Source organism: Schistocerca serialis, chromosome 7 (genome assembly GCF_023864345.2).
Source record: "Schistocerca serialis cubense isolate TAMUIC-IGC-003099 chromosome 7, iqSchSeri2.2, whole genome shotgun sequence".
NCBI classification, from domain to species: domain Eukaryota; kingdom Metazoa; phylum Arthropoda; class Insecta; order Orthoptera; family Acrididae; genus Schistocerca; species Schistocerca serialis.
Genome location: NC_064644.1, coordinates 368,095,369 through 368,118,461, shown reverse-complemented (window position 1 = coordinate 368,118,461; position 23,093 = coordinate 368,095,369).

Sequence of the window (23,093 nt, the reverse complement as noted above, 5' to 3'; positions counted from 1 at the left end):
ATTACATAAACGCATTGCCAGAATATGTTATCTTTCACGCAAAATTTTTATCTAAAGAGAAACGCCAGAACTTATGGACAAACCTTAATAAATCTCCCAGTCGCATTTTCCTGTGTTAAGGCCTAATAGTTATGTTTAAGGTGAGTGTGTACTATATATACCGATATCTGTTCCCTATTAAACTGGCATCAGCGGCTGTGACTGACAGGAGAATGGAGACACTACACATAGACTCGGTCAGGCGCCACTAGACGCGCGACCGCAGTCGTGACGTTATATCATAGCTTAGTTTCAGGCGAGTAGTCGTGGCCCAGTAGTATACACTACTGGCTATTCAAATTGCTACACCAAGAAGAAATGCAGATGATAAATGGGTATTCATTGAACAAATATACTACACTAGAACTGACATGTGATTACATTTTCACGCAATTTGGGTGCATAGATCCTGAGAAATCAGTACCCAGAACAACCACCTCTGGCCATAATAACGGCCTTGATAGGCCTGGGCATTGAGTCAAACAGAGCTTGGTTAGCGTGTACAGTTACAGCTGCACATGCAGCTTCAACTCGATACCACAGTTCATCAAAAGTAGTGACTGGCGTATTGTGACGAGCCAGTTGTTCGGCCACCATTGACCAGACGTTTTCAATTGGTGAGAGATCTGGAGAATGTGCTGGTCAGGGCAGCATTTGAACATTTTCCGTAGACAGAAAGGCTCGTACAGTACCTGCAACTTGCGGTCGTGCATTATACTGCTGAAATATAGGGTTTCGCAGGGATCGAATGAAGGATAGAGCAACGGGTCGTAACGGATCTGAAATGTAACGTCCACTGTTCAAAGTGCCGTCAGTGTGAACAAGAGGTGACCGAGACGTGTAACCAATGGCACCCCATACCATTACGACGAGTGATACGCCAGTATGGCGATGACGAATACACGCTTCCAATGTGCGTTCACCGCGATGTCGCCAAACACGGATGCGACCATCATGATGCCGTAAACAGAACCTGGATTCATCCGAAAAAATGATTTTTGCCATTCGTGCACCCAGGTTCGTCGTTGAGTACACCATCGCAGGCGCTCCTGTCTGTGATGCAGCGTCAAGGGTAACCGCAGCCATGGTCTCCGAGCTGATAGTCCATGCTGCAGCAAACGTCGTCGAACTGTTCGTGCAGATGGTTATTGTCTTGCAAACGTTCCCATCTGTTGACTCAGGGATCTAGACGTGGCTGCACGATCCGTTACAGCCATGCGGATAAGACGCCTGTCATCTCCACTGCTAGTGATACGAGGCCGTTGGGATCCAGCACGGCGTTCCGTATTACACTCCTGAACCCACCGATTCCATATTCTGCCAACAGTCATTGGATCTCGACCGACGCGAGCAGCAATGTCGCGATACGATAAACCGCAATCGTGATAGGCTACAATCCGACCTTTATCAAAGTCGGAAACGTGATGGTACGCATTTCTCCTCCTTACAAGAGGCATCACAACATCGCTTCACCAGACAACGCTGGTCAACTACTGTTTGTGTATGAGAAATCGGTTGGAAACTTTCCTTATGTCAGCACGATGTAGGTGTCGCCACCAGCGCCATCCTTGTGTGAATGGTCTGAAAAGCTAATCATTTGTATATCACAGTATCTTCTTCCTGTCGGTTAAGTTTCGCGTCTGTAGCAGGTCATCTTCGTTATGTAGCAATTTTAATGTCCAGTAGTGTAGTTGTACGCTGCATGTGCACAGTTAAATCTCGCTGCTTCTAGGATTTCACCCTCCTTTTGATATTCCCTTCCGTGATTACGTTCTGTATGTTTATAATGTTCTACTCATGACAGCCGTGGCTTTTTCCACGGATTACGGCTTCATATCCGACACGGGAACTTCTCGGCAGAAAGTCCCAAGTGTAGCCGTTACCACGTCTATGTTCCCACAGCCGTCACTGGAATCGACGAGTCTGTGGAGAGTTACTGTTTTGAAGTGTAATGTTTTGCTCGTGGCATTTTCGGTGGGATTTTATCTAGTAGAAGTCGTTTATAAGAAATGGTGCAGAAACTCAAATCACTCTCGGACCATTGTGAATTTTTTTTTCATTGAAATCTGTTAACTGAATACTACAGTCAGCAGAAGAGCCTTGTTGCTGCTAAGGTCTTTTGTAATCAGTGTCGGAAACAACATGGATAATCGTACACCGGTTGGATTGCTGACTTGCAGAGTCTTGCACGCAGCTGCAATTTCATGTGTCATAACTGTGCAGTTCTCTAAGCGGAATCATTGATTCATGATGTCAGTGTGCCTACAAGGCTCCGTCTGCTGTGACACTTGGGGACGTAGGAAGACAAAGCGTGGAGCAACAGTGGTGAGCACCTGTTAGGCGCCGTGAGAACAGCGTTAGCGGATTATTCACTAATTATCTTTAGTTTACAATTGAATTGTCTTCTGTGCGGCGGGCGACAGTGAGGAGGGCTGCCGGCGCAGCACTCAGAGTGGAACGCGCTGAGATGCGCAGCTCAGCATGTTCTCAAAGCCATCAGTGGTGTCGTAGTAGCCCACGCATACGAGCGCCGCCGCCCAGGGCAGCACATCCAACTGGTTTGCAGCTGTTGCTTCAGCGACGACGCGCCCAAGACATTGACGACGCTTTTGGTTAGGGCACTCTCGAGGACCATGTAGGGAGACAAGGCGTCTGGTTGTAAATACTGTCCTATGAAGTCGGAGGTGGTCCCATGCTATACAGACTGACAGAAAAAATATCACAACATTACAAAAATAATTAATAAACAGTAACGAAATTTTGGGATGCATTTGCGTAGGTAACATATTTTAGCATTGCAAGATCACACGTTAATGTAAGCACGATATAAGCCATTACAAACGTGAAATGCTGGAGCAATAATATCCAGTGTAAGCGCCATAATGTTGAATGCACGCCCGCAAACGGGCACCCATTGTGTTGTACAGTTGTGGGATGGAGTTCTCTGTCTCTTGCACTTGTTCCGTCATTATAGGGACGGTTAATGCTTATTGTGGATGACGCTGGCTGTCGTCCGATGATGTCCTGTATGTGTTCGATTGGAGACAGATATGGTGATCGAGCAGTCCAAGCCAGTCGACACTCTGTATAGCCTGTTGGATTACAACAGCGGTATGGGTGCGAGCATTGTCCTGTTGGAAAAAAATGGTTCATACGGCTCTGAGCACTATGGGACTTATCATCTATTGTCATCAGTCCCCTAGAACTTAGAACTACTTAAACCTAACTAACCTAAGGACACCACACAACACCCAGTCATCGCGAGGCAGAGAAAATCCCTGACCCCGCCGGGAATCGAACCCGGGAACCCGGGCGTGGCCTGTTGGAAAACACTTCCTGGAAAACTATTCAAGAACAGCAGCACAATAGGTCCAGCCACCAGACGTACAAATGTGCAGTCTGGATATGTGAGATAACCGCAAGAATCCACCTGTTGTTCGAAATCGAACTGCAAACTACAACTCCATGTGTAAGTCCAGTGTGTCTAGCGCACAGACGGGTTGGCTGGAGGCCCCTCAACTGACCTCCTCGGCCGGGCTGAGGTGGCCGAGCGGTTCTAGGCGCTACAGTCTGGAATCGCGCGATCGCTACTGTCGCAGGTTCGAATCCTGCCTCGGGCATGGATGTGTGTGATGTTCTTACGTTAGTTAGGTTTAAGTAGTTGTAAGTTCTAGGGGACTGATGACCTCAGAAGTTAAGTCCCATAGTGCTCAGAGCCATTTGAACCATTTTTTGACCTCCTTGTAGCCAACCCACGGTCATCACTGGCGCCGAGGTAGAACAGCTTTCATTAGAAAACCCAACAGACCTCCACCCTGCACGCCAATAAGCTCTCACATGACACCACTGAAGTCGCACGTGGTGGTGGTTTTGGTTTATGCAACGCACGCTATAGGGCGCCTGGCTCAGAATACTCCGTGAAGTAACCGATTCGTTCGTTCACCTTGGGGCCAACTGCTACTCACGTTGCTGCATGTGCAGTACGATGTGCTACAGCCATACGTCGCACACCGTATTATTTCCTCTCGTTAGTGCCATGTGGCCATCCGGAGCCTGGTCTTCTCGTCACTACCGCTGCCAGCAATCACGTTCAGTGCCTACGTTCCTGCAAAGTCTTTCTGCAATATAGCAGAAAGAACATCCAGCTTCTCGTAGCCTTATTATACAACGTCTTTCCGACTCAGTGAGGTCTTGATAAAGGCGTCTTTGTTACCTTAAAGAAATTCTTGATTAACATCTACTCACCACGTCCAATCTAGAAGGTAACGAAACCCCACCCCCCACCCCCGAGCGGTATAGCGTGTATTTACGCCAAACCTGACTTGCGTCCTATACTGGCGCTACTAGCGCCCCTCTTACGTTACTGGCGCGAAATTTTAACAGACATCTTTCAGATACGAAACGCGCCTACCAACTGTCGGTTACGAGGGTTAAGTCCATCTTCGTGTTGTGATTTTTGTTTCTGTCAATGCAGCGATAACCCTCCATGGTGTGTGGCTGTCATAATCAATAAAAATTTCTTCCACAGGATTTTCCTTCCGGGAGAAACACAAGAGATCCTGGCGTGTATTAATTTAGGTTTCGCTGCCTTGCACATTTCTCACTGTGGTGTCAGTCTTTTGACATCCCTCACAAAACCATTTCACTCCAGATTCTCTTTAATTATACAGAGAGTCTTAGTTAAACTCAAATGCCCCCACACACTGGTGTATGAACTGAGGGCCACCGGAACGAAAGTCTTAGGGAGGCAATTTTTTAAGTTCTGATCGTCTGGTAGCAGGGAATACTCCTAGACATCTAGTATGAGTCCAGTACCTTGCCCTGATCAATCCACTCCCACACAGCATGTTCGGGGTCCTGCTCCTGCTGCTCCTTTAACACACTAAATAGACTCGAAATCTCAGTCTAAACTAGTCATTCTTGCTTCGATCAACCCGCCTTCCTCAGTGCCATCATGTATATCGCCTTGAATCCGCTGGAGGATCCTATTTAAGACATCAGCAACTTGATTTTCAGTGCCACTTATAAGTTCGGCGGTGAACTAAAAGCCAGAAATTCTCAGCTCTCAACATGTAGTACAGAATGTCTTACGTGGTCTAGCAACCACCCAGCTGAGAGCTTAAATTGTCTGTCTCCAGGCAGAAAGGCTTATGCTCGAAATAAAAGCGGAACTTTTGTAACGCGAACAGCACTACCAGTATTTCCACTCGTAAAGAGACTACTTGATTTCGGCCTCAGACAAAAACTGTGACACATAGATGAGAGGTCTCCGTTCACCCTCCTTTCCCTGGAGAAGCATCGCAGCGACACCTCTGTAACAGGCATCTGTCTGAAGAATAAAGTTGTGATTAAAATCAGAGCTCTCCAGTACCGGCGTACTTGCGAGAGTCTTCTTCAAGGTATCGAAGGCCTCCTGATTGGCCACGTCCAACAGAGCTGTTCGTTCTCCTTGCAGAGCTGATTAAGGGGGACAGCTATTTCGGCAAAACTGATAATTTACTGTCGGAATAAATTCACCATTCCTAGGCCCAACCTCTTTCTTATTTCTGTGTGGCCTGAACCTGTGGACTAGTGAGTCAACACAATTTGTCTCAAAAAGGTAATGTGGCTATGGACCAGATTCACCTTTCTCGATTTCACCATACAACCCGCCTATTTAAGCCTGTCTAGAACCTGAGACAAATCAACCAGATTCTCCTCAAAAGCCTGAATATATATCACCACTTTACCCGGATAATTGTACACGCAGTAGATATTGAGGTCCCCCACCACCGTTTCTTAGCTAAACCAAAAGGCACTCGACTGAACTTACATACGTTATAATTGGAAGCAAAAGACGGTGACACATTTGGATTCCTCGGGTACCATACATACATCGCAGGTCGTCACTCAACTGCACCACAACAGTGAGCCGTTGTAGGTACCTTTGAGCAAAATTTAAAACTTACGCTTTTCAAAGGGAGACAATTACGGGCTTCGAAGAAGTGGTACTTCTTTTGCCCAGTGTATTGTTGTCTTGACTAAATTTAGTAACGCCCTGAGTCGTTTCGAGAATTCGTCACCTTCAAAAGGTCATGAAAAAATTCGTACGAAATAACAGGCCTTACTGTTCTGTACGAAACATAATGAATATTCATATTAGACAATTTGGAACGGTTGTTCCTGAAAAAATAATAAACAGCCATTCAGTTGCAAAAAGGAAAGTTTATTTAAATATTTTGCCATACATTTCTTACAAATATACTTATTACTCTCACTTCCCGTCTTGAAGCTACTGTTGCCTGAAGTTGAACGCTTAAGAACTTTTTTTTTTATAATATTATCAACCAACGAAGGCCATATGAATATTTATTTTTGAAAACAATGTATAATTAATTTCTTCTTACCACAATAACGTTTCCTTGATGGTAACTTACTATATGTTGCCATATATATATATATATATATATATATATATATATATATATATATATATATATATAAATTAGTGAATGAACATTATTATGTTAAACATGCTTAAAATGTTAAAATACAATTATGACATTGAAAACCAGATAACATTCAGCTGTGTAAATATTTGTTAACAAAATGGCAAGATGAAATAAGCTACCATTTAAAAAGGGTCGTATTATAAAGAAACTGTGATACTGCGTAAATAGAAAACAATAGCAATAAGCCAAGTGAGGGAGAAGGTGGAAGAATGGGTAAGGGGGAAGGGGGAAAGGGGAAAAAGGGGAAATGGGAGCTAGAGTGAGAGGAACAAAGGGGCCGAAGAGAGAAGGGGTGGGGATATTGTTAAAACGATTTAACTAACAAATAACACATATCGGAAAAACTGAGAACATAAAAAACCACTAGAAATACATTTGCATAATAACGAAGAAGAAACTGAAGTACCCCACCATTAACAGACGAGAAGTATGACATATCCAATAGTCACATGGAAGATGGAGCCACTTCTACTTACGTTAACGAAAATGGGCGTCTGAAACTAGATATAAAATTTCTGTTTTTGAGTTTCACTTGTTCGTTTAGAATGGACCAACTTTAGTGAGGAAAAAGTGTAAGAATTTCTAATTCTTCTAGCAAGTCAAGTCTCTACCCTTAGTTTGTTCCTCCGTGGTGTGTGTTTGACAAGAGGCAGACGCTCAGCAAAATGGGAACTGAACACATTTTTCTACCTTGACTAAGTAGGTGCTCTTCGCATCTTACTTTCAACGGTTTTCTGTCTGTCATATATAAAGGTTACGGCAGTTATTACATGTAATTTTGTAAACACCAGAGTTAGTGAAATGACCTCCTTGTGTTGTGATAGAGTGGATCAATTTTTTCTTGTGACTATTGATTATAGAGCAAGAAACTCTGCACATATATAGCCTGTTTAATAACCTACTTAGCCTGCACGATACATTTCCTACAAATACCATATAGTTGCTACTCTCACTTCCCGTCTTCTAGCTACCGTTGCCTGAAGTTTTTTCTATATAATATAATCAACCAACGTAGGGCCATATTCATTGTCGATTGCAATGGGCTTAATTACGAATATTTATTTTTGAGAACAATGTTTACGTAATTTATTCTTACCACAATGACATTTTCTAGATGGTAACTTATTATATATTGACATTTTGTTAATTTTAAGTGTGTACACAGCAAAATATGATCTGGTTTTTAATTTCATACTCTCATTTTAACCTATTAAGGAAGTTTAGCATAATAGTGTTCATTCACTATCGTGCGCCCTGCACACGAATACAACTGCCCTCTATTGACAGAAGCTTTCCTTACCCCAGTCGTTGTGTACGCGACGCTAGTGCACTAGTTGTACATTGGTGAGGTAATACTATACGGCATCCACCGTGTTGTGCGTGTTTTAATTATTGGGGGGATGAAAGTTTATATTTTACTAACACCTTTCGTCTACATTTTAACGTACCTTCGCCACAACATGTAACTAAGTAAGTTTTTAATAATTGTAATCGTAACGAGATACGTGTCAAGAAGAAGGTTTTATAATTCAAAATCATGGCCAAGAGATTTAAACAGAACTTCCATCTTGCAAATGACTGGATATTTATTATTTCTTCGAGAAGTTTTCATCCTACGTTTGATGCTATAGTAATGTACAAAATTTTAAAAGTATCTGGAAGGTTTGAGCAGAGGCGAATTCGTCCAAGTTATTTGCTACTAAACGTCAGTTGGCCTCGGGAGAGAATGGGCTTCTGAAGTAAGCATAGGAAAAAGGATGAAATTTTTTATTACTAAAAGTAGTTGGAATGGAAACCTAAACAGGAACCGTCGGTTAACGTGATTCTATCTGGCTTCCATGGCGACAAACTGGTGATAGAGCGTAGAGCGTAAATTAATCTGATTTCAGGATTATAACAGAAATGGAATGGAATCATAAAGCGGTGCGCGGGGAGGTAAAGCAAAATAATTAGAAATTAACTGGGAATGAATAAATTAATTTAATCCGAAAATCTAGGTCAATTTAGTCCATTAAACGTGACAGTATTTGTGACATACATGGATGTTTTTTAAGTTAACGAACACTATATGTGGTTCTATTTTACAATGGATATATCAGCTTTTATGGCAATCGGATGAGCAGACGAAGCTTATCCCAGCTCGTAGGTTTCCCCAGATTCATTTCACAATGATTCAAAAAAATGGTTGAAATGGCTCTGAGCACTATGGGACTCAACTGCTGTGGTCATAAGTCCCCTAGAACTTAAAACTACTTAAACCTAACTAACCTAAGGACATCACACACATCCATGCCCGAGGCAGGATTCGAACCTGCGACCGTGGCGGTCGTGCGGTTCCAGACTGTAGCACCTTTAACCGCTCGGCCACTCCGGCCGGCTCACAATGATTCGATTTGGTTCATTTTATGAATTTTAATTTGTGCTTCTGCGTACTTCTCTGCCCTATAAACTTAACACGTTAATCGAGAAACCTGTACCAAAAGGATATTTACTCTCTGGACCAGAAAAACACTTAATTCTGTATCGATCATCTCCACTCGTAGCACGACCATGGAAAGCAACCTGATGTTAACTGCATACGTAAGTACAGGTCGTCAACAACAAAAGACAGATGCAGACGTTGGCTTCCACAGTCTGGGTTCTGGAATTTCATTACAGTTTGAGGACCTGTATATTTTAGTGGTGCCTCTATAAAATCATTCGGCATTTGCAGAGGCTGTTGTGAGCGTTCATATTCCCTGTAGATAGAAAAGCGACGTATGTATCTTACCTGCCTAAATATTGGCTATTGCGATTTACAAGTTACGTAGTTTTGACAGTTTGTGGGCTGCACACGCTTTCGTGTGTGTCGTGATCCAAAACTCCATCCTACCACCGAGGTATAGGAGCGACCTCTATGTTTTGAAAATGAACACAAACACTCTTCACTGCCAAAATATTTCTTTTTTGTGGTAACCGGTTTCGGTCAGTTGTTGACCATTTTGAGACATTCATATCACGATGGTAGGCGGTGGCGGTAACAGGAGTGGGTGTTGTAACTCTCCGAAGGTCAACTGCTTGACCGAAACCGGTTACCACGAAACAAAAGTTTTTGCGGTTGAAACTGTTTGTGTTCATTTTTAAACTACTTCTTCCAAGGCCTCTGTTCTCCATGAGAAATGTTCTCAAAATTGCCTTTATATTTTTGAGTGTTATGGTGTATCTATCACTAAACTAGGCGTATTCGCAACAAAGCTTCACGTGGCAGAGTCTGCATCGCTACGAACGCGAATGTACTGCGTTGTACAACAAACTCTTTCTGTTGATCCCGTCATTCGACAGTTCGAGATTAATTAACGTTCGAGATTAATTAACCACCCGACAGGAATTTATACCCATAAGAAAAAATGTAATTCAGAAATACTGCTGCCACAAGTCACATGCAGAATCCTACGCATGAGCATATAAGGAACTAGGAGTTATTACTCTTATTAATTTGACGTACGTTAATTTGTTCTGTTATTTCTGTTATGCTTAAATCACAATTTCCAACGTGACCTCAAGTAAATCACAACACTTGCCCAGGATTTTCGCTGACAGAAGTTAAGTACATAGTTCAAACAAACGTAGCATTCATGAGAAACACCACCTACACTAAGACGTTAATGTATGAGACGGAGCCTGGAAAGGCAAGAGGTAGGATTACGTAATTTACCCAGGAACATTGTCGATTACGGTCGTTTTGGTGGACCAGGTGTTATAGTGAGGACGGGTAAAATGTGGTACTGGTGTACACTCACTGTTCAATGTCATGTAGGACTGTACTCCTTCCCCACGTGGGTCTCTTCAGTGGCGCATTTAGTCCTGACTTCCAATTTTTTTCGGACGACTATGTGGTGTCGCATCCAAAAGCGCAGGTGGAGGGACTAATGGAACGAGAGGATATTCATAGAATAGAATAGCATGGCTGTTCCCCTTACTTAAATTCTGTCTAGGACGCGTTTTATGCGTTTGGGAGACGTATGTATTTCGGAACGTTTACATGCGTCAACGACCATCCAGCAGTTGTTAACCGCACTTGTGGGGGAATGCAACGCCATATGACAAGAACAACCTTGCAGCGAGCATCGGAGCATGTTACGGAGCAAGTGCTGCCATCTGTGGTGATGAGACGCCATATTAAAATATAGAGCTTTATAAACAGACCGAATACGGCGCTGCGGTCGCAACGTCCTTATAAGACACAAGCGTAGATGCAGATTTCGGATCGGTTACTGCTGCTACAATGGCAGGTTATCAAGATTTAAGAGAGTTGGAACCTGATGTTATAGCCAGCACTCGAGCGATGGGACACAGCACTTCCAAGGTAGCAATGAAGTGGGATTTTCCAGTACGTCCGTATCACGAGTGTACCGGGAATATCAGGAATCTGGCAAAATATCAAATACTCGACATCGCTGCGGTCGGAAAATGATCCTGCAAGAACGATACCAACGACGACTGAGGAGAATTGTCCAGCCTGATAAAAGCGCAACCCTTCCGCAGATTGTTACAGATTTCAATTCTGGGTCATCAACAAGTGTCGGCGTGCGAATCATTTAACGAAACATCATCGACACGGGCTTTCAGAGCCGAAAGCAAAGTAGTATACACTTGTTGACTGATCGATTCAAAGCTTTGCAATAGACTGTTGATAATTGGAAGCATGTTGCCTGGTCGGACGAGTCTCGTTTCAAATTTTATCCAACGGATAGAAGTGTATGGTTATGGAGACAAACTCATGAATCCATGGACCCATCATACACTACTGGCCGTTAAAATTGCTACACCACGAAGATGACATGCTACTGACGGGAAATTTAACCGACACGAAGAAGATTTTGTGATATGCAAATGATTAGCTTTTCAGTGCATTCACACAAGGTTGGCGCCGGTGGCGACACCTACAACGTGCTGACATGAGGAAAATTTCCAACCGATTTATGATACACAAACAGCAGTTGACCGGCGTTGCCTGGTGCAACGTCGTTGTGATGCCTTGTGTAAGGAGAAGAAATGCGTACCATCACGTTTCCGACTTTGATAAAGGTCGGATTGTAGCCTATCGCGATTGCGGTTTATCGTATCGCGACACTGCTGCTCGCGTTCGCCGAGACCCAATGATTGTTAGCAGAATATGGAATCGGTGGGTTCAGGAGTGTAATACGGAACCCAGTACTGGATTCCAACGGCCTCGTATCACTAGCAGTCGAGATGACAGGCATCTTATCCGCATGGCTGTAAGGATCGTGCAGCCACGTATTGATCCCTGAGTCAACAGATGGGGACGTTTGCATCTGCACGAACAGTTCGACGACGTTTGCAGCAGCATGCACTATCTACTCGGAGATCATGGCTGCGGTTACCCTTGACGCTACATCACAGACAGGAGCGCACGCGATGGTGTACTCAACGACAAACCTGGGTGCACGAACGGCAAAACGTCATTTTTTCGGATGAATCCAGGTTCTGTTTACAGCATCATGATTGTCGCATCCGTGTTTGGCGACATCGCGGTGAACGCACATTGGAAGCGTGTATTCGTCATCGTTATACTGGCGTATCACCCGTGGTGATGGTATGGGGTGCCATTGGTTACACGTCTTTGTCACCTCTTGTTCACATTAACGGCACTTTGAACAGTGGACGCTACATTACAGATGTGTTACGACCCTTGGCTCTACCCTCCATTCGATCCCTGCGAAACCATAAATTTCAGCAGGATAATGCACGACGCATGTTTCAGATCCTGTACGGGCCTTTCTGGATACAGAAAGTGTTCTGCGCTGGCCAGCACTTTCTCCAGATCGCTTACCAATTGAAAACGTCTGGTCAATGGTGGACGAGCAACTGGCTCGTCACAATACGCCAGTCACTACTCCTGATGGACTGTGGTATCGTGTTGAAGCTGCATGGGCAGCTGTACCTGTACACGCCATCCAAGCTCTGTTTGACTCAATGCTCAGGCGTATCAAGGCTGTTATTACGGCCAGAGTTGGTTTTTCTGGGTACTGATTTCTCAGGATCTATGCACCCAAATTGCGTGAAAATGTAATCAAATGTCAGTTCTAGTGTAATATATTTGTCCAATGAATACCCGTTTATCATCTGCATTTCTTCTTGGTTTAATAATTTTAACGGCCAGTAATGTATGTGGAGGAGACTCGCTGTTGTCCTACACGATATTAGACAGGTGTACCAATTTCTTTGGCTCTTCAGTGTATCATTTTGAAGATAAGACTGCTTTAGCTGTAAATTATTTATAAGCTTGACCAGTTTCGCAGCATTTTAGCTCCATCATAAGGTGCCATCTGTACAAAATAACTGAGAAAAGATCACACAAGGTAAGAGAACGTAGCTAAAATGAAAATATGTACTAGATGAACATACAAAATATTCTGATCAGACACGAGAGTGGAATGACCCAGCGTCCACAGTCTGGAATTTTTTGCTATGTAGCGGACGTCAATTATAAAATATTACAGGGTGGAACAAATAAAGATGGCCCGGATGAGTGAACACGAGCGAACGTGAATTTGTGCATATAACTACAAGGAGAAGACCTACAGTTGCTTCAAACAGCATGGAGCAACTGCCCATACAGCTGCCCGAACCTTGGAGCACAGTTACGCAATTTTCACGCCTGACAGAGTTGTTAGCAGAGGTCAGGCTGGTCGTGCTCCTAGCTGGCCACAAAGGTCACGTGATCTATCAGCTTGTGACTACTTTGTATGGGAACCCCTCGAGTCTAAAGTGTATCGAAACATCCTCGTAAACTTCAGAATGTTTTGACGAGATTACAGCAACTCTAGCAGTCCAGCTTCGATTCGCCTTCAGCAGTGTGCTTAACAGGCCAAAAAATGCCAAGAGATGAAATGTGGACACTTTAAACACATGGTATAGTCAGGTTAGTACTGTATTTCCTTTTCTCTGTTGTTTTTATATGTACGATGGAATTCTGTTCTCCAGACATCTATTATTGGCCCCACCTAGTGTAAAGTGGCAAATAAAGCTCGCATGATACGCTCCTGTCATATCTAGAAAGGACAAAAGCTAAAATAAGTACTTCCTATTAGCAAACCATCTGACAGGTAAAATACTACTAAATCCCACTCACCAGGAGTAGTACCTGGTGATCTAACGGATCTCCATATACCAAAAAAGTGATCAAAGACCGGCCGTATATGATCATCTATGGGATTATGTAAACGTAAGCAGCACCGGTCCCTTATTTACCTAGAAAATATTGAAAATACTGCTGGGAAAGTTATTCGATCTTAAATTGTGCTTAATTCTCCAAAAAATCCAATATAAAACCATTTCAAGGCTTAGCACGAAACTGGAATAAAGTGGATCGAAGCTGAATATCGTGCCGTACTTAACAACTCAATAGGCAGAAAAGCCAGAAGGCTAGAGACCGCACCAATCACCGCAAGTACTGGATGTATAACAACAGGCGGCGTGTCAATATGGAACTGCGGAAGTGCCATATAGTGACAGGGAGAGAAGGTTTATGTGGAGCACTCATGCGCATCCGCGGATAACTAGACATGCAGAAAGATGGATGGACTAATGGGAAAGTTGGTTGGTGCCTTACAATGTGTTAAAACCGATGTAAGTTCTTAAAAACTACACTCCTGGAAATGCAAAAAAGAACACATTGACACCGGTGTGTCAGACCCACCATACTTGCTCCGGACACTGCGAGAGGGCTGTACAAGCAATGATCACACGCACGGCACAGCGGACACACCAGGAACCGCGGTGTTGGCCGTCGAATGGCGCTAGCTGCGCAGCATTTGTGCACCGCCGCCGTCAGTGTCAGCCAGTTTGCCGTGGCATACGAAGCTCCATCGCAGTATTTAACACTGGTAGCATGCCGCGACAGCGTGGACGTGAACCGTATGTGCAGTTGACGGACTTTGAGCGAGGGCGTATAGTGGGCATGCGGGAGGCCGGGTGGACGTACCGCCGAATTGCTCAACACGTGGGGCGTGAGGTCTCCACAGTACATCGATGTTGTCGCCAGTGGTCGGCGGAAGGTGCACGTGCCCGTCGACCTGGGACCGGACCGCAGCGACGCACGGATGCACGCCAAGACCGTAGGATCCTACGCAGTGCCGTAGGGGACCGCACCGCCACTTCCCAGCAAATTAGGGACACTGTTGCTCCTGGGGTATCGGCGAGGACCATTCGCAACCGTCTCCATGAAGCTGGGCTACGGTCCCGCACACCGTTAGGCCGTCTTCCGCTCACGCCCCAACATCGTGCAGCCCGCCTCCAGTGGTGTCGCGACAGGCGTGAATGGAGGGACGAATGGAGACGTGTCGTCTTCAGCGATGAGAGTCGCTTCTGCCTTGGTGCCAATGATGGTCGTATGCGTGTTTGGCGCCGTGCAGGTGAGCGCCACAATCAGGACTGCATACGACCGAGGCACACAGGGCCAACACCCGGCATCATGGTGTGGGGAGCGATCTCCTGCACTGGCCGTACACCACTGGTGATCGTCGAGGGGACACTGAATAGTGCACGGTACATCCAAACCGTCATCGAACCCATCGTTCTACCATTCCTAGACCGGCAAGGGAACTTGCTGTTCCAACAGGACAATGCACGTCCGCATGTATCCCGTGCCACCCAACGTGCTCTAGAAGGTGTAAGTCAACTACCCTGGCCAGCAAGATCTCCGGATCTGTCCCCCATTGAGCATGTTTGGGACTGGATGAAGCGTCGTCTCACGCGGTCTGCACGTCCAGCACGAACGCTGGTCCAACTGAGGCGCCAGCTGGAAATGACATGGCAAGCCGTTCCACAGGACTACATCCAGCATCTCTACGATCGTCTCGATGGGAGAATAGCAGCCTGCATTGCTGCGAAAGGTGGATATACACTGTACTAGTGCCGACATTGTGCATGCCCTGTTGCCTGTGTCTATGTGCCTGTGGTTCTGTCAGTGTGATCATGTGATGTATCTGACCCCAGGAATGTGTCAATAAAGTTTCCCCTTTCTGGGACAATGAATTCACGGTGTTCTTATTTCAATTTCCAGGAGTGTATTAGAAATGCCAATGTTGTTCATAGAAAAACAGCACATTAATGACTGACAAGCGTGTTGCGCTTTTCAGTAATGACCCACAATTTAAGATTGAATAACGTGGGTCATTACCGGTATGTTTTTCAATAGTTTCTAGGTAAATGAGGGCCCGATGCTGCTTAATTTTACGTAATCCCGTAGATGATCAAATGGAGCCGGTTTTTGATGTCTTTTTCGGTATATGGGGACCCATTAGTTCACCAGCTACTGGCACTCGTGGGGAGTAGAAATTACGTGGTTTGCCCAAAAAGTGATGCACCGCATATTTTTCTTCAACAAATCTTTTTCCATTATGAGAATTACACAAACGAACACCCTATTTTTCCACGTAGTCTCCATCCTGTTCTATGGCCTTCCTCCATCACGTCCACAAGGACGAATATGCCCTGTGGGTACCAATCTTTGTCCTGCTGACGGAGCCAGTGCTTCACTGTGTGACTTCCTTTGCTGATTGACAGATGCAGCAACAACCGCCGAATCGAAATGCGTCCGTCCTCTCGATTGACAATATTAGCTCGCCTCAACATGTAAGGTGCGACAACCATGGATGGTCTTCCCGACCGCTGCAAATCGTGGAGCTCCACCGAACCTCCTTCTGATGACCTCTACCTCTTTGCCCGGCGACTAACTGTACTTCTGTCGACAGCAGATGCTCCATAGACGTTACACAAGAGTTTGTGAATATTCCTCATCGTTACTTTCTCTGCAGTGAGAAGTTCAATGACGGCACGTTGCTTGTAACGTAAATTACAGACGCTGTATTCAAACCATCCTGCAGCTACGTTATCTGTCGGAAGTGATGAAAAATTGGCGCGCTCACTCAGGAGACTTCAGTTTATGCATACGTAACGTTTTGCATTCGTATCATTGTTTTCGGCTGAGGAAAAAAATGCGGTGCATTACTTTAGGGGAACACTCGTAGTAATATTTTACCTACTAGGTAGTTTGTTAGTGGGAAGTACTTATTTTGGCTTTCTAGATATCACGGGATCCTATCACAGGAGCGTTTTTTCTGTTTTATACTATGTTATGACTGGCGTCCACTACACAGCGAAAACCCGTGAAAACGAACGCTGGGTCATCTCATTCTCTTTTCTGATCACAACATGACTCTGTTTTGTGAGTATCTCCATCGCGTATACCGTTTCGCTTTAGTTACGTTTTGTTGCCATACATGAGTTTTTGTCCATTATTTTGTACATACGACAGCTGATGTTGTAGCTAAAATCCTGCGAAAGTGGTCGTGTTTATAAGTAAAGTACTTACACCTGAAGCGGTTTTATCTTGAAAACAAAATGGTTTTTCAGAAAAAGTTGTATTTCTGTTCGTCTCATTGCGTATTTCTTTCAGTTACCCCACTGTAGTATCTGCAGTTCTTTCTACGTATGCTCCAAGTTTCAGCTATGTTACTTCGCAACGACACATCATGCAATAGTTCCATTCGGCCGTATGTTTTGCACAGCACTGTATATTATATATACAGACCGAACATTAAAAGACTAGCACGACACCTTGCACTTAAAAGAAGTAATTTTAAAATTGCGCTCTATTTTAATAACAAGTTTTAAAAGAACTCTCTAAAACGGAAGAACTTTCTATTCAAAACCATCGCAACTGCGAAGTTCCTATACGATTATAAGGTCGTTTCTGACTCACATAACTGACTCGTATAACCATCGCTTATATGTTTGATATTTTCTTCCCACACCTGTACAGAGAGAGCTTATAACTCAGGCCAGTAACTTCACCTGCGTAAACTGTTATGATTAAAATTGGTCACCAATAAAAATACTATTTTAGTTTTCATATTCGATTAGCAATTTTTATGTCCGTTAAACCTTCTCGCATTAACGAAAACCAAAATGATAAATCAAGCAAGAAAACCTTGGATTTATATTACATACCGTATTTTTCAGACATGGGAGGCGAAAAGAAAGCAGTGCTGCCTTCACCAGCATTAAGCGTAGATAAATAATATTGTCTGGTTAAAGTTGAAAAATACACTTGCATCCAAAATTAAAGCAACCATCGTTACTTCCCCTTACTGTGTCTAATTCACGACATAATCATACAAACTGTCAACCGGACGTCCGTAAGATGGCATTTCGGTCAACGGAAATCCATGCCAACGATAACGTCAAGGCACCTATGAAACGAGGTAAGTGTTCGCCTGTGGCCCCATATCCGCAATAGCTGTGTATACAGTCACAGATGGTGCAGTATGGCACCGAGAAGATGCCTAACAGACTCTGTGCGGTGGAGGGCCATAGAAAGAAAGGAAGCAGGGCTGTCACAAACTGATAAGGACCGATGGCATAATGTGAACGGTTCTGTTGTTTCTCGTATGTGGCGACGGTGTCTAGAGACAGAAACTGTATCCTGAAGGCCAGAGCAACGCCTACCACGTGTTACTTCAGAAGAGAGGACCGTTATTTGGCTGTAGGGGCATGACAGTACTGCATTAGTACTACATGGCATCTGGCATGTGAGCTTGCAGCAGGGTCCCTAACGGTGTGGACAATATATATTGCAAGCAAGGCGGAGCCTGCTCGCTCTCCCGATTTGAATCCCATAAGGCATGTCTAGGATGCACCATGGACACGGCTTGCGTTATGTCAGCATCCACCAACGGCTGTACAAACTGCGAGCGGCTCTGAGGGATGAATGGGCCTCAACATGAGACTGATAACATCATTCACGGAATGCCCCGTCGTTGTCAGGCCTATATTACTGCCAGAGGTGGTCGCAGCCCATGCTGAGCACATAACCAGTTGTGCAAATCCGTTAAATTGGAAAAGAAAGATGAACATGTTGTCTACCGTTACGCATATTGCAGTTGTCGGCATACTGTTTCCGTTACATTGTTTCTGTTTTACTATCACATGTTTACTCAGTTTTGTGGCAAATAAAAGCTATTTATAGTTAAAATACTGTTTCATAACCTCGTTACATAACTCTCAATGTGTTACCTTCACAGTACAGTACTGAAACTATCCGCTGAAATATAATAATCATCAGCAATAACAGAAGCAGTATGTTCTTCACAAATACTTAAAAATATTTACAAAAAATTACTCTGAGCACTATGGGACTTAACATCTGAGGTCATCAGTCCCCTAGAACGTAGAACCACGTAAACCTAACTAACCTAAGGACATCACACACATCCACGCCCGAGGCAGGATTCGAACCTGCGACCGTACCAGTCGCGCTGTTCCCGACTGAAGCGTCTAGATCCGATAGGCCACTGCGGCTGGCGAAATTTTTACACAGAATGTCGTTAGAAAGAGTAGATAATTTTTATTAGATACATATCTGTACCTTTCCTACATTACAATCCTTTTGTCAGTAGCAATGGGCAAGTAGAAACATCAGGAAAAATGGCCGTACATAGATCTACGAATTGCGAAACCCTGCGTTACCGCGATGAATGTCCGAAAGAACAGACATCATCTTCGTGTATATATAGTTAAGGCTCATGGGGCCATTTGACCATTTTCTTCTTCTGTGCGGATGCACAAACAGTGTCCGAACTCCTCCGGGAATCGGCAACGCGCCGCGAGTAATGAATATAACGGGCGGAGGCACTATGAATGTAGTGCGAGACAATACGTTGAGAATGTGGGTCTCGCGGGAGGCGTGCCAGAGATAAATCCCTGCAAATGAACTATCCTCCGTGTCGGACGCTCATATGGATAGCCGGCACGTTAGCTCAGTGTGTTCGGTCAGAGGATTTAACTACCCGCTGTAATAAAAATAAAAAATAAAAAACTGAGTGAACGGAGCAACGAACATCCTGAATAACTGTCATCGGACGTCCGCCACGAACAGAGTCAACGAACAATATAGAACAAAACGTAATTAATAAAAAAATTAAAAAAAGATGGATAGAGCATCTGCCATGTAAGCACCAGATCCAGTGTTCAAGTCCCGGTCGGCGCACACATTTTCATCTTTCCCCGTTGACGTATGTCAACGCCTGTAAGCAGCTAAGGGATTTCATTTCATTGTAATTTCATTCTAACGAGCTGTATGGTCACCGATGGTATCTGTTCTTTCAGACATGTCCAAACGAACAGATACCATCTTCGTATATATATATATATATATATATATATATATATATATATATATATATATATATATATATATATATATGTTGTTATTTTAGTTGGCTGATGTCGATTATGAAGAGAATGACCACATGACCCAATCTTAGCTTCCATTGATGACGAATTTTATTCCGTGTCCACCATTTTCTGCTGCTGTCGATACTACCTTATATCCCTGACAAGAAATTATTATTTTATTTTAATTTAACTTTTACTAATCTCTACTCGATCCAGACTGTGCCTTTTGCAATTCCTGTCATATATCCTGACTTCCCTACCACATATGGACTATAGTTCTATTGTTTAACTCATAAAATGTTACTTATTTCTTGGTTATTCAGTCTTCTCCTCATGATTAACTCCTCTTTGGCTGTCCTCTCCCAATGGTCTGGATGAAGGGTAAAAGCGGACGCTTTTTGTCAATGAAGAGATCATCAAGTCACTTTCTCAGTCAGAGGCACAAGTCCTGTGGAGACACATGACACTGGAGAAAAGTGATTTTGATGATTTACTATTTGGACCTATTTCTGGTTATATTTGGATCACTGATCATAATAATACTTTTAGTTTTTCACCACCAGCTCTAGCTTTTTAAATATAGCTTATCCACATTATATGTCAATAAAACCATAGTGGTCCGCATATACAATTACGTCACTGGCACACAATTAAGTACAGAAGAAATTTGTATGGATCAAGCACTTTCTTTTTAATAACCAGTACTTTCAAAATAAGCACCATTATTTATAGATATATAAGTTGCATTTGGTTCATATGTTTTTTCGATTAGGCCACTGATCGTCGTTTGTGTGACTTCCTGCAGTGCACTGACCTTCGATGTTGGCACTGTATATTCCAACAGCAGTCCGCCATTATACGTATAAACCATCGAACACGATACCGTCTGCTGTCGAACTAATTTGCTGGTGGAAATGTCCACCCGTTTCATCACCAAGACAATCCTTAAGTCGGTCCACATGATGGTGCATATTGAATAATTTTATGCCCGTGTTGTGACCATGTGCAATAAAAGCAGTAAGTACTTTCTCACTAGTTCTTCATAGTAAGGAGTCGTGGTTTCCAAGAAAATTCTTCAGTAACTACTGAATAACAACCCAGCTGTCTCAGTATCATTCACTGAATCTTGAAATCTATGGTCATTTATGAGTTTTCGAATTTGTGGTCCATCAAAAATACCTGTTTATATTCCCTCCCAAATAACCAATACATGCTCCATATCTATTCAAAGCCTTGATTAACTGCTTCATTAATCCAAGTCTGATATGCATTGGTAGCAATACGGTGTTGTCCCTGTCAACCAAAGTTTCTGTGATGATAAGGTCTTTCTCCATTGATAACTCTCTTAGTGATCATTGTCTTCTCACTAACTGTTGATATTTAGCTTTACTATCCATTTCATAGTGATCATTCGTATACCATATTTCAACAGTAGCAGGAAAAGTCGATTAACTCGAATACATTTTGCAGTAAAGGATGTTGACTGAAATCAAACCTACATTAATCGCTTTCGCGCTGGTTAGGTCTCGCAGCTGCTAATTCATTCATTTACTTGGGTCAGCAACGGTTCTGTTCATATGTAAAGACAGTCGACTCTTTGTGGATAACTGTTTTCAAGTCTGTGTACGTGGTTCACTGAATTAATTCAGGTACTTTGGGGACCACATTAGAGAGCGGAGCGGCACAATTGTGAAGTATAATTTTTTTCTTTTTTTCAATTTTTGTCTCCTCTGCTACGTTGCTCTTGGTCCAGCCATTCCACTGTTAAGCTCTTCCTCTGTGAAAATCGTACACGTTTTCTGATGCATAAGGTATTTTTGTTCTTGCCGACCAAACTTTCTGGAATGCTTTGCACTACATCAGCTCTCCTCAGTGTAAGAAACAGTTCATCCATTGTTGCGCAAGTGTCTTATTTCCCTAAAGGACTCATTTCCCCTTCCTGCTACTTAATTATTGTCCTCCAGCACATATTTTCTGCTGGACGTTTTGTATCTGGAGCCCAAGTTTTGAAAAGCACGCCAAAGGGTTGTTTCACTCATACCAAGAAAATCTTCCAATTCAGTCTTCAAAAGTTCCAACACAACTGCCACTGTTGGGAAATGCCTTTCCACAAAGAAGTCGTGGATTTTTCTTCTTATGACTCCCTTTGTAAACAAGTCCAATTATAACTTCTGTAACCTAACAGAACTCTTCATTGGTGATACAAAACACGAAATTCCTCTATATACAGTCGAGATTCGCTTCACTGTACTTTCAATAATACCGAGACATTCAGTTCTCTTTACAGGCTTTGATACGGAACTGCCCGCGCGCTGTTCTTGTCCAGTCTCAAAGTAAGCACGCGCACTGATCACCAGCATATTCAACAACTCCGTTACGAGTACTGTCTCACACGAATGCACAATAACGAATGGGAACACAATTGTTCGCTATTTGACAGGAAGCCGCAATGTAAACACTGCAGCAATTAAGTGAAAATACTGTTCAAAAGTCCGGTAACATAGCACAAGCGAGCATGCCATGCATCGGAGTGAAAAAACAAATAAATTAAAGGTGTGAAATTAGCGCTTTGTGTAGATTTACGTGCATAAAAACATAACAGCTGTGAAAGGCAACAAAAGGGCTTGCATTTACATTTTTCGTCTTGTTAACATGTATCACCATTAGGTGAATACAGCAGCCTACGCCCATAATTACTCGAACAAAACGACTAGTTGGGAAGCAACAATTCACCTGGAAATTGGATATGGTTTTCTCTTTAAGCTGTGCTAAGGAAGTTTTTTTCCTAATTGCGGTCTGACTCCTATGCCTCAGATGTCACACCCGCCAAAAAATGGTCGAAAAATCATGCTTTCTCTAAACCACCACCTCCTCAATTGAAATGTAATATTCATATACCAACAAAACTAGACATTTTCATCATCCCGGCGAAGTATAACACATCGACGTTCGTCATGCGATGCGACCAGAACATGAGATCGAAGACAGCGGCAATCAGTATGAAATGAATAATAAAGGTCAATATAAACATACAGCATGAGTATTTGTACCCCCTTGTTGTCCTACAAAAAAATACCCCTTCTTGTGTTCGACCCCGATAACTTATTGGTGACTGCGTGCGAGGTCTTCTGCTTGACTGTGGCTATTGGAGCCTGATTTTCGCGCATTGTGTCTGAGTAACCAATAGGGATTGACCTGTATTTGTTCCCATTATTCAAAACAGCACATTTTAGGGGCTACGTTTGGGGCCATCTATGAATAACCGCCAATCACTTGGTGCGTATTATCTTGTCGCAGTTTCATTAACAAACGTTCAACATT